Here is a 12,530-nt window from a genome sequence, read left to right on the forward strand (position 1 = left end):
TGACAGCTGTGAGACCATTCAGGTGGTCTTCAGCCTAGCCTTGGTGTTAGAGTTCCAAGTTATTTAAAAACTCATTATCATAACAGAGCTAGATCCTTTGATGACAAAGAATCAAGACTGAATGATTAGAGATTTGTATTATGTTAGCTAGTGATTAATGAGAAGTCAGTGTCTGAGCTTATAACTAAGACAAGTCCTTAATTAAATAACAGGTTAGCTAACAAACATCAGAGGAAAAAGGCTGCGTGAAAGAGCGAAGCCATGTTTTTACTGTGGCTGATTAACACATATCCAGCTGACTGGCAAAACGTTTGTCAGAAAGCTTCAGGGGTATTTCATTTCAGCCAAAGCCTTAAAGGGACAGATATCCTTACAAGGATGATTGGAGAAAAATTGACAGTTAACCTTAGGATCACATTCTCTACTATTCAGACACTTTCTGAATATATCATTTGCTTAACATCAATGAAAACAGAATAATTGCAGAGCTGTAAACTCTTAGCATTCTTTAAATTAATTTATTCATTTGTCGATTTTTCATTTTTCTTTTGCTCTGTCCAGCTTTGCCTCTGCCAGTTTATGAAAATCGGTTTTCCCTTATTTTTCAAAAACAACAAAGTCATTAGCAAGACTTATAATATGAACCTGTTTTCTGTTGCTGTCATTACTGGTGATGATGTATGAAACATTTCCAATGAGCCTAAAATGCCAAGAGCAGCAAACAGCTCAGTTGGAATTCTTTTCGAGCTAGAATACTGTAATTCTCTCTCAACTGCTGGTCTCCCCATGGGCAAATACAACACCTACTAGTTGTGCAAAATTCTGCCTTTTTTTTCTCACAGAGAGTCACACTAGAAATTATCACTTGTACATTTACTCTGGTCTGTTTTTTCAAAGTCCATAATTTACAAACAAATTTTTACTAGCATATGCCTGAGGTCTGCTCCCAAAAACAGATAGCTGACCCTGCATTGGGAATATCCCACTTTATCTTCAGACTAGTTGTACTCTTATAGAAGTTTTCTTTTCTTCCATTTGACACCTCCAGGATTTCTGTTTGCAACTGATCAAAGATAGAAAATAGATTGCAAACCTTTTGATGATAACGCCCAATCTTTGGATTTGAAATCCACTCACCAATCTTTGGAACATGTAAAAGTAGATTGAACAGTCATCATAATTAACAATCGTCGATGCTTTTTAATTGTTTTCAATTGCTGTCCTTCTAGGAGCTTCCTCCTACCCTGAAGGAAAAGGCAAACACCACATCATTGCTGTTACTGAGCTAAGCATACAAACTAAGATCTTTAAACCTGAATTAATTACAAATACTGTATGCCCCTTTAATTTTAAGCATATGCTTAAGCAAAATGAAGTTTTATTAAATATTTGCATAGTGCCGCAATGGCAGAGGCTGCAGGTTGTGCGTTACATCTGAACACGTTTTAAATTAGTTATCTTGGGAAATGCCAGTGGGGTATTTGCAGCTGAGCAGAGCACAGGCTTATCATGTGAGGGTGCTTTCTGCTCTTGGCGAGGTGGGAGGAGTGGCTGAAGCATAGTCTGAGCTCTGCACTGATGGCAACTGACTGCTGGACAGCTGATCCAACTGGTTTAAAGCTAGCTGCAATATGCCTTCATGGCCTCTGCTTGGAGAAAGTGTGGTGGTCTGGACAGGCCCTTGAGCAAATGCTTTCTCACCTTCTGTGCTTGAGCACAAGCTTAGGATGTTCCCTTACTAAAGTGGGAAAGAAAATAGGATGTCTGTCTTGTAAAGGTTTTAGCTGGGGACTTGGAGACCATCATCTGATTCCTGTGTAACCTTAGAAAAACCACTCAAGTTCTTATTACAAGGGTTTCCCCATTTTTGTTACTGTTGCCCTTGCTTACTGTTCTATATGGGGAAATTAGCTAGCAAAGATGTGGCAAAATCGTTATACCACTAAAATTGGGTGAGTACATTTCTCCATGTGGCCATTCTGAAAGCAGTTATATAGGATACACATGTTTTTGTCCTGGATAAAAGTGACCAGATGGAGAGCTCTACCAGGAAAGCCAGAACAGCTAATGCAGATTAATTTACCTCTCTGCTATTATAATGCTACTAATAGGTGACCAAACTTATCCTACTCTAAAGCTACTAGATATTGAATACATTGCACCCTTCTTCCACTCTCAGTCTGTGTTGATTCATGATAACACATGATAATCCCACTTAAAAAGCCAGAGATGGATGAGTTTTTGGTGGTCTTGCTCAATCTTAGGGATATTTTATTGTGAACATCATTTGAGTAGAAAACTGGAATTGTGGATGATTTTAAAAAGCATATTTTGTGTTGAGGTTAAAAGCTTTTAATATTGATCAATCGTTTTGATGTCTATGACTGTGTCCATAGTTCCAAGACATCATCTGAGATGCCTCCATAAGAACGTAGTTTTTTATTGGATTGTATAGTTTAAATCTGCAAGCTTTTTCTCCTTTTAATTCAGCAAGCTATTATGAGACTACTTGCATTACTCTCACAGGGTAAAAATATCTGTAAAATTTGCAAACCTAGAGTAAATTTCAAGCATATGCTTTCTGAACTCATTACACTGTTCTCTGGTAACTGAGCTCTTAGCACATTTCTTTTTCAAACCAGACAAGTGGGACTCCATTTATAAATATTTTGTTTGAGAATGTAAATCTCGAAGATAAAAAAAAAAAAAAAAAAACACCAAAGGAAGTGTACAGATCCATATTGTCCCAGCTGAACTATAAAAATCACTCCTTCAAATGTTTGGCTCTAGAAATACTTATGTTTCTGCAGGTCTCCCTCTCCCTCTCCCCTCTTCTTTCCTTGCCCCCTCCTCTCTGCTAGCTTATTTAAAATCTACAAGCCAGATACTCAATTTATATAATGATCTTTATATGCAACAAGTAAGAATTTGCCTTTTAAGATATATAATCGATAAGAAAGTACTTGAAAAATAATATTGGGAACAAAATTAATATGCTGGCTGCTTTCTGTTTACTATTGGCACTGTATGCCCTTTTCGTTTTCACTATGTGTCCATTTCATCATTAATGACACAAAGATTTTTTTTTTCCTCTGAAAAAAACACATTGGGAGGGAGCTCATTTTGAAGTAATTGGTTAAAATCTAGTAATGAAAACAGGGAAATGGTTTTGATTTTCATTATGTTTAGGGTCATTCCCAGGTCACATTTGACACAGATTCAATGTTCATATAAATTTAATAAAATCTGTAAAGGAAATTCAAGTAACAGCTGTGAAAAGAATGTGATCAATAGGAGCCAAAATAAGTGTCACTTTGAAATTTGCCAACTGCTGATGGATAGTTGAATGAATGAAACTATAATGTCTCTACCAACTTATGAGAGCAGAAAGGCCTGGGAAATCAGTCACTTAAGTGACAGAAACTTTGCATGCTAGCAAAGTTGTAATGGTTATTTCTGTTCCTTTTATATCAGATTTCTTACTCAGAGTTTAAATCCTACTGTGAGTTACTTCATCACACCCATGGTCTTTTGATAAGGGAGTAGTGATGAAGTTGTGTTAAACAGCTCTTTTACCACAGTAACCAAATCTCCAAAAATCCTTCAAATATACTCCTTTAATCTATGGACTCAGATGAGGTATTCATCTTCTTCTTACCCTATTCAGCCTTCATCTTAAAACAATCCCTTTGGCATGTTTTCTTCATTCCCAGGGCATCTCTGGGTAGTGGCATGGCGGTGTGCAGCACCTGGCAATCAGGACCATGTCATGGCCATGTCCCCAGGCAAGCTGGCAGTAAGGGGCAGGGAAGAGCAGGGAGCAGTATGGCTCACTACCATTACAGGCACAGTCATAGCCACATAAAGATTTTTAATACCATCTTACTTTATATGAGAAGAGAAATATTTGTATTGGTGTAATCTTTGACACAATATAACTGCATTGACCTCCAGGGATTTTTTTGGTATATGTCTACTATGTAAAAAAATACTATGTCAGAATATTTATGCTAGTAAGAGGAGGTCTCCTGGTCAGTCTTAAAACTCTTCAGCTGTGTTTTAAATGTGGTAAACTAATGGAGGATTCATTCAAAGAAGTTGAAAGCAATCTTCTCAGTGATTTCAGTGGATTTTGATAAAGAAGTTGAAGCTCTAATACTGTGATACCTATATAAATCCTCCGCAGATGAATTGGTGAAAACCATGTTTGGGTTATAAGTGAATATAAAATCAGAAGCAAAATATGATGGTAGGTGCTTGATATGTTGCTGCTGTAATAAAAAATAGTATGCATAGTAGTAAAGACTATTTGAACTTAATTTCCCTGTGTTCATTCATTTTTTATTTATGTGGTTTTTAAGTTGTTATCATAAGCTGCTAGATACTACTTGGAAGTGTGTTACCTTTGATTGACACTTGTCAAGATATAAAAAGGCATTCAGCTCCAAATGAACTATCTTAAATTCCAATAATGCAAATGTACGTGTGTGCAAACTATAGTGACCCCAGTGTACTTTTCTAAAAGAATCAATAATGTTACCAGAAGTACCCTCAGGGCCCCAACATGTGTTTATAATATGCATACTTCTAGCTAAAATCAGCATCTGAATTACTGGAATATGTTGCATTATATCCTCAGATAGTGTAAATCAGCATAACTCCACTAAAGTCAGCCAAGGGAAGCTGATTTACAGCAGTAGAAGACCCAGTTTGCTGTAGGTACCCCATTGCTTTCTGCTTATTAACCCATTGGTGTATTATTATATTTTGTCTTTAGTTTCAGAAACACTTTTTCTTGGGCTGAATGGGCTTGTATCCATGACAATGAAAATCAGAAAACTTACAGAGCAATTTGCTGACTTCTTCACAGGAGGTGTTAGAGGTGAATAAGCCTTTGTCAACAGTAGTAACCTGTAGTGCAGTCCAACAGGAGTGGATTGGCAGAACAAGATGGCCAATGCTGAGTAATCGATGTCCACACTGAACACATTTCAGGAAGCTTTGTTTTGGACTAGGTCTAGTCTGATCCTGTGAACACAATGCCTGTTAGCACTTGGATCACATTTGCTGCACTCCTGATGGGAAGGTGTGCTTCATAAGCTCATGCATGAGCCAAACTAAAAAGCCAGTGCAGGTTGCCTCTAAAACTGTGGTCATTATTTGGTTCATCTTCCTTTATTTTCCCCTTGACTTTGTTTTATCATTATGATTTAATAAAATACAATTTTACAATATTCCGAATGATGGCTGATTCCGTCAGAGACTTGACCCATTCTTCTTAGAATTGCAGCATTCTCACTGAAATAAGTGGAAGCTGATTTTACATTTAAAGGAACTTAGTCCTACACATAAAGACTATTTGCTACAGGTACTCATTTCAGTAAGTTTGTGGCTTGACAGAATCCGTTCTTATTACTTTATAGAAATACTAGCTGTCTGCTGTGCCATTTAAAAATGTGTTAACTGTAATCTACTTCGAATATGATGAAATTATGGACGAATGGATTGGAATGGATGAATGAGTGAAACTATTCAATGAAAGTGCACTCAACCTGGCAGAGAGAGCATTTAATAACTGGACATAATATATAGTGATGTCCTTATAGCTTCTCTAATTTGTGTTTCAGGTCCTTGTAAGAAATGTCCAATACTTAGTTTAAAAACCTTTCCTTTTCTGTGAAGCAGGTACCTCATACAGTATGTTCTTCAAGCACAACTACTACCTCTAGGAAGAGGATCTTAGCTGCGGAATATATTGGTATGATTAAATTCTGCCCGTAGGGGTGGCTGGGGATTGTGTAAATGTATTTGGAGTATCTTTAAAGATGCTAGTGTGGAGAAGAGTGATGACACAGATATTCTGGACAAACTGAGCATTTATACAGCTGCTTCAGAGAGTTTGAGAGTTCATAATAAGCTTGACACTGCTGTGGCTGGTAGTACTAGCAGAAGTAGCAGCAGTGTTATTAGCAACATCTTAATTACTTTGATCAAAGATAGCTGAGGCACTCCAAGGTGATCTCCTCCCACCTGGGCTGTGTCTATACTGTTCTGAGTGGCCATGAGCATGATGCAGTCTGCTTTCTGTCTGTTTCTAACCTCAGTGCGTTTGCCATGCCAACAGCATGAAGACAGCCTTGTGCTTGGGCATGTGAGACTTGTCACCATGCCTAAGCCCATGTTTGTAGCTACCGTGCTCTTGAAAACTGACTGCAGGGGACCTGTAACCTGTGTCTCTGACTGTGGAATAGAAAAGAGGAAGTCAGACACACTTTTTATGTCATTTTATATTTTCAACCCATTATTACCAAATGATGTGTCATTACTAGTTTTGCTTTTTAAAACTCAAAGTGCTTGTCAACTACTCATTTAAAATGTTCCCTGGAGACTGACAAGGTAATACCACTTGTAGCTTCTGTTGTGCTGTACACTTCTGAAGTTCTGCTATTGCAGAACTTCTTAAAAGTCTTAAAAGTAAGTATACAATATATGTGCTAAGTGACTGCACAACAGTTATTTCTAAGATAAAATATACTCTGTATTTTTTAACTGCCCACAGAAAGTGCACTCAAGCTTATTAGCAAAAACATCAAAGCAGGGATGGATTGAATTAGTTTTTACATATCAATAGATATCAGCTAATAGCATTTTTCTCCAACCCATTTTCCTATTGAATGCAATGTCAATGGGATCAGGATTTGGCTGAATTTGCTTCTTTAATCTATTCATTGCAAATCATAGTCATGACAATGGAATTTGCATGTCCATGCACAGTAGCCCAGGTTATAGCAGAAGACTGAATGATTGTTGAGTATTGGTGAGATGCATTATCTGTGCAAGATCATGCCAAACTCAAAGTGAAGGTATAACTGAGAACATTTTGAATAGGATTTTTAAATGGTTAGCTCATAAACATGGCTTCATCTTTCAAACTCAATTATATGGTGATTTGAGACATCATAGACATATATTAAATGCAGTTAAATTAAAAGATTTAGGTCTTTATAGAGACATAAATGTGCATTTTATAAAGGCAATCAATTTTTGGTCTTCTGACAATTATCCTGGAAGGTTCTGAGAATTTCAGAAGAAATTTTAGACTATTAGGATTGTGGTTGGATAGTGGTGCAAATAAGAAAGATTTTTCGTTTTGTAACTCGGATACAAAAATTGTACTGCAAAGACTTTCAGCTGTTGGCTTTTGGAGTTCATAAAAGGTATAATCCAAAGACCCCTGAAATCAACAGATAACTGTCCACATGGCCTTGCCTGAGAGCTGGCAGGCTACTTGAAGTTTGTAAATCTAATCATAGTTTAAGTAGCTACTTGGAGCTGATATTGCAGTCAGCATGTTTTATAATATAAGCATTTGCAAATAATAAATATTTTAGGTCCTATCAGGTTTAGATTTATTACCAATTCCATTGTCTGCCGCATAGACTGTTGAGGGAATTGGTAGGGCTATTTTATTAGTGGTGCTACATATTGAGTGCTCTTCCAAAGTCTCCTTTTATCATACTTTAAAAATCATTCCCTAATTTAACAACGATACTACGAGAGCTCTTTTATTCTGTTCAATTATGTGGAAGCACACTAACCTTTTTTTTCTTTTCTTTTTTCAAGGGGGTTAATCTTCAGGGATGAAACAGATTACCAGCTTTTGAACCAATTTAAGTAGAATCTCCAGAAACAAAGCCAGGACAAATAATTATTGGCAGTTCACAGAAGGCATTCTGTGCCCACAGCTCTGCAGGATGCCGTTAAAGTCAGTTCACTTGTCTTAATGGGAAACACCTGTGGTCTGGAACACAAGACAAAAAATCAAACTAACCATGCCTCTGACATTGAAAATAAATTCTGAAGATAAAACCTCCTCTCAGGTCCCTCCCCATTTCCTTCTTTCATCTTCACTCTCCAGAACATCTCCCCAGACTCTCACTGGGGTCCCTCCTGTCTTTTAAAACAGATATGAAAGCCTGTCTTCAAAATTGTATTCACTCACAGACACTGAAGGATGTCAAGCAATTTCAGTTGCAATATTAAAACAGTAGAAATCATCCTACAAACAAAAACATGCTTAATAAAGGCTGAGTTGGAACCCTTCTTTTAGCTTGCTATTAAAAGTGATGCAAATTAGCTGAAAATTCTTACTACAAATAATCTAAAACTTTAAAAATAGTAATCTCTAAAATTCTAAGAGTTTTTGTTTTTTTGTTACTTGCAATATATAGGAGATAATCTATTGCTGGAGCTATTTTTAAATTGAAATATTGAAATTGTGACAGGGCAAGAAGTGTGTTCTGCATGTTTACATACAACACAAATTCATGTAACAATTTTCTTTTGGAAAGTTCAACTACACAGCAATCATACATAAGTATAAATATTACTGAATTTAAATGTAGATTGCAGCTTGAAGCGATCTGCAGCTTTACTAACATTGCAGGTCACAGAAAGTCATAGTTTCAATTAGAAGGGCTAGCAGAAATTCAGGAAGAAGTTTTAATCAAGTGAATCCTTGGTGAAAAACATGCATGCATTTTTTGTGTATTTATTAACGTATACATGCATAGTTTTGGTCTGTTTCCTCTCTCTCCTACTTTTCAACAGCAATATCAGGAAGAAAACATCAGAGAGAGTAGAATTTGTTTTTAAACATTTGCAGTTACAGGGAAAAGGCCATGACACAGCAGGATGTTGGAAGAAGCAATTTCTGAACCCCGAATTTTTAGAACTCTTAGAAATACCTCAGGCTCTGAGAACTAACACCTATATTTGTCATTTTGTACAAATTTAAAAATGTTACAGCACATAAAAATAGGTCTTTTCTCCCTTAAAGACTGGTGCTTGTTGTGTTAGCTTCAGAATCAAGCTACTGTGGTAACTTCAGTACTTCAAATATGCATTCACAGTATAGAAATAATATGAAAAATGTCTTTCATCTGGCTTTTCATGCATCCAGGAAACAGATTTACTCATTTTTTTAAAAAATACTAAAAGGAAATGTCTCCGACCTCAGAAATGCTTTTAATCAATCTTTCTGTATCCAAGATGATTGTGTCATCGTGTGTTGATGGCTAAAAAAAAAAAAAAAAATAGCCAACACAGTAGTGTCATGAACCGGAAAAGTAATTCCTAAATGCATAAAGATGCCCAGTTTCTGAAGAATATAGTGATCCCTGAAGTTATCTTGTGCAGCCTGAACACTTTGTAGCCAAAGGTGTTTCCTTTTCCCCATTATTCACCGTATCTGTATCTCGTTTTTGGAAAGGCTTTCCCTTTGATCATAGGGACACACACAAAGGGAACTCTGTTCCATGCAGCCCCTGGATGCGGCTTCAAGCTTCGTTATGTTGGGAAGCTGGGTGTAGAGTACTTTGCTGAGCGGTTAGGTGTCTGGTACTTCTCGTCTGGAGAGATGATGCCAAGAGGTTCTAGGTTATCTAAGACTGCTCTTATACCCAGCCTCCTGGCAGCTATTATACAGTGCTGTGCAGCTGCTTTGGCTTGCCTTTCCTTCCCTCTCCCATGAGCTGGCATGGCCAACTGTACTGGTTTGAGAAGATAACAGTATTGCCCCCAAGTAATGTGCAAAACCCCACCAAATAGAGAAGTGAGTCTTAAAGTGAATGCAAACCTTCTCTGTGCTGTTTGGATCCTCCTCACCTCTTCCCTCTTCATCCTGTTTCACCTGTATTACTTCCTACTGCAAGCTGTCTAGCTTGAAATTGCAATGCCAGCATGCAGAAGAGAGGCATGGTGTCTTTCCCATGTCAGGTGTTAAATAGCCTGTGAGAGTGTCTCAAAAGCACACTTCAAAGAGGTGAGGATTGTTCTGGGATGGCACTGCTGCACCTGGCAGGCCAGCTTGAAAATACCAACCAGTAACCATTGTTTGTCACTTAATGTCATGAGACTTGTCTCCTGAAATGATATGCCTTTATGTTTAAAATCACTTCCCTTCTCACATCAACTTGTATGCAAACCCATGAAAGGTCTTCCCATGTTCTCAGGTGGCATGGGTTCAGTTGCTGGGTGCAGGTGAGCTCTGAATCATGGCCAGGTTTGTAGGCCTCTGCTGGGAAAAGTGCTACTGAGACAGCAGTCACCTGGATGGACCTCACAAACTGCACAAACAAGCCTTAACCTTAGAGAAGGGACTGTCTTGTTCTGTACAGGCATTCAGGTGGGCTGGGTCTAAAGCACAAGCACTTTCTTTGTGCCCTTTCTGGGCTTCCAAGTATTGGTACAGAGACCCTGGGGAAATTATGGGTTAAGGCTATAGCTTGGAAGCCAGGCCTCTTGATGAAGTCAGTCCCCTTTTGCTACAAACACAGAGGATAGTGAGAAAAAGTCAGACAACACCCTTTTTAGCATGATGTGTTGAGATCATTGTGTGTAGATGGTGCCGTCAAGTGAGGACCATTCTAGAAATATTTTATTGAGCACCTGCAAAGGATAGGGCAGAATAACGATCCTGATGAAGTATGCAGTGTGGCTGTACCTGGACTGACTGGGGACAAATTTAGGGCCTTTATTTTTAATGTGTCTAGGCAGTTAGGCATGAAATTTCATTTCCAGGTTTATCTCTAGTGTGATCTCACAGACAGGAAAACCTGCTACAGCTGGGAAACAAGTACAAAATTCATTCATTTGAGAAACAGTAAGCTGTGCATTTGGTTTGTGTCATGTCTTTATTTTCTGTAACCTCTGTCTTTTCTTCCAGGAAGTCCACTAGTGCAGTGTCAAATTATATACAATGCTGAGAATGTCAGAATGTTGCAGTAGGTGTTTCAGAAACCACATGTTAATGCTAGTATAGGACAAGCTATTGCTATAATGCAAGAGTCTTCACCTTCTACTTTACCTTTGTAAATGGGCAGCAGCTTTTAAAAATACTCTCAAATCTGTAACACCTATTATGCCAGGATCACCTTTCCCTGCAACTTTTTTTTGCAAGGAGGAGGGCAAGAGGGGAGAGAAGGAAAGGAACAATGTTATCAGCAAGAGGAGGTTGGACATACCCATATCACATCAGCCTGATTCTGAGCAACTAGAATTGAAAAAGTTAGGAGATGTTTAACTGTGATACAAATAAGGATTATCACACTAAATTCAGCCAATTTGCACAAATGAAAAAGCAGTGTGGGGGAAAGGACAACTACAGAAGTATTACCTGAATGTAAAGACTTTATATAAAGTCTTTTATGAAAAGGCTCTGGAGAAAATACTTAAGGACAGCTAATCCACATGAAAAGCTAATCTCTGTAATGTTTAGAGTTAAATACCAATGTGTGGTATAGGATAAGTGGCATATCCGCAATTCATTTGCACAACAATAGTTTAAATTTATCCTGTTGCAGAAAGTCTAACAGAACCATGGTCCACTTTTAAATCAATAATACAGAGACATGGCATCAACCCTGGTTCCTCCATCCTCTATGATTCATGTTCACAACTTCTACAGAGGGCAATACAGAGCTATGATTTGAGTAAATTAACTGCCACACTTAGCATCCCTATGCATTTTGATCAGCTGAGACTGCCACCTAACTTGTGCACTTGAACAGAAGAGAGATTTTAGCCAGAAAAATGTAGCATATCATCTCAGAAAGTAGCATTGTTTGTAAAATTATATTAGCTTTTACAGGAATTCAGGGTGGACTGGAACTGAATTTTCTGTTTCACAGAATAGTCAAGAGTTTTGCATTGCAAAATACAATAAAAGGGAAAATCAAAAGATACACCCTATGAAAAAATGATTTAATTAATTCAAAACCTTTCATTCAGGCTTTGACTTTTTTATTTCCTGACGCAACAGGCTGAAATTGGAAAATAAAAATATTCTTTCTAGAAAGTTGCAGTCAGAAAATGTCAACTTTATTAGAATGTACTTCACCCTTTTTTTCTTTTTCAGAATTATCACCTGCCAAATTCAACATATTACTGTGATAGATGCTTTATTTGAAAATGTCTAATCGACTGAAAGAGAAATGTAGATTGAGACACCATGTAAATCAATACCCAAAGCTAAAGAAAACACAAGAAAGCAAATATTGTAAGCATCAGTAAAATCAGAGTACTTGAGTTTGACATACAAACGGGTAGAATAAAATGCTTTTTGCTTTGATTTTTCCCTTGATATTCCTGCCAGGATAGTGTACTGTGGTATTAGACATCTGGGTTAAACTCTAGAGCTTACTGGATTTGATCAAGGCTTTTTCTGTCATTTTAATCTTTTAAAAACACCACCAAACAGATATGGCAAAAGATTACGGAGCCTGGTTTATCTGTTATAGTCTATCCTCTTTTGTTAAGATATCCTTATGCTTCAAAAGTTGAGCAGATACATCTCAGAACTTAAAAAAGATTAATCTTATGGTATTTCTAATTGTGATTTGTGATGTCCAACTGAAGAAATTATAAATGATAGCATTATACTTAGCCAATCTGATCCAATCACAAGCCACACTTTAATTTTCAATAGAGACATTAAACTCTTGCTCCTTTTAGAAGCAACATGTGCCAGC

This window comes from Dromaius novaehollandiae, chromosome 8 (genome assembly GCF_036370855.1).
Source record: "Dromaius novaehollandiae isolate bDroNov1 chromosome 8, bDroNov1.hap1, whole genome shotgun sequence".
Taxonomy (NCBI): Eukaryota; Metazoa; Chordata; class Aves; order Casuariiformes; family Dromaiidae; genus Dromaius; species Dromaius novaehollandiae.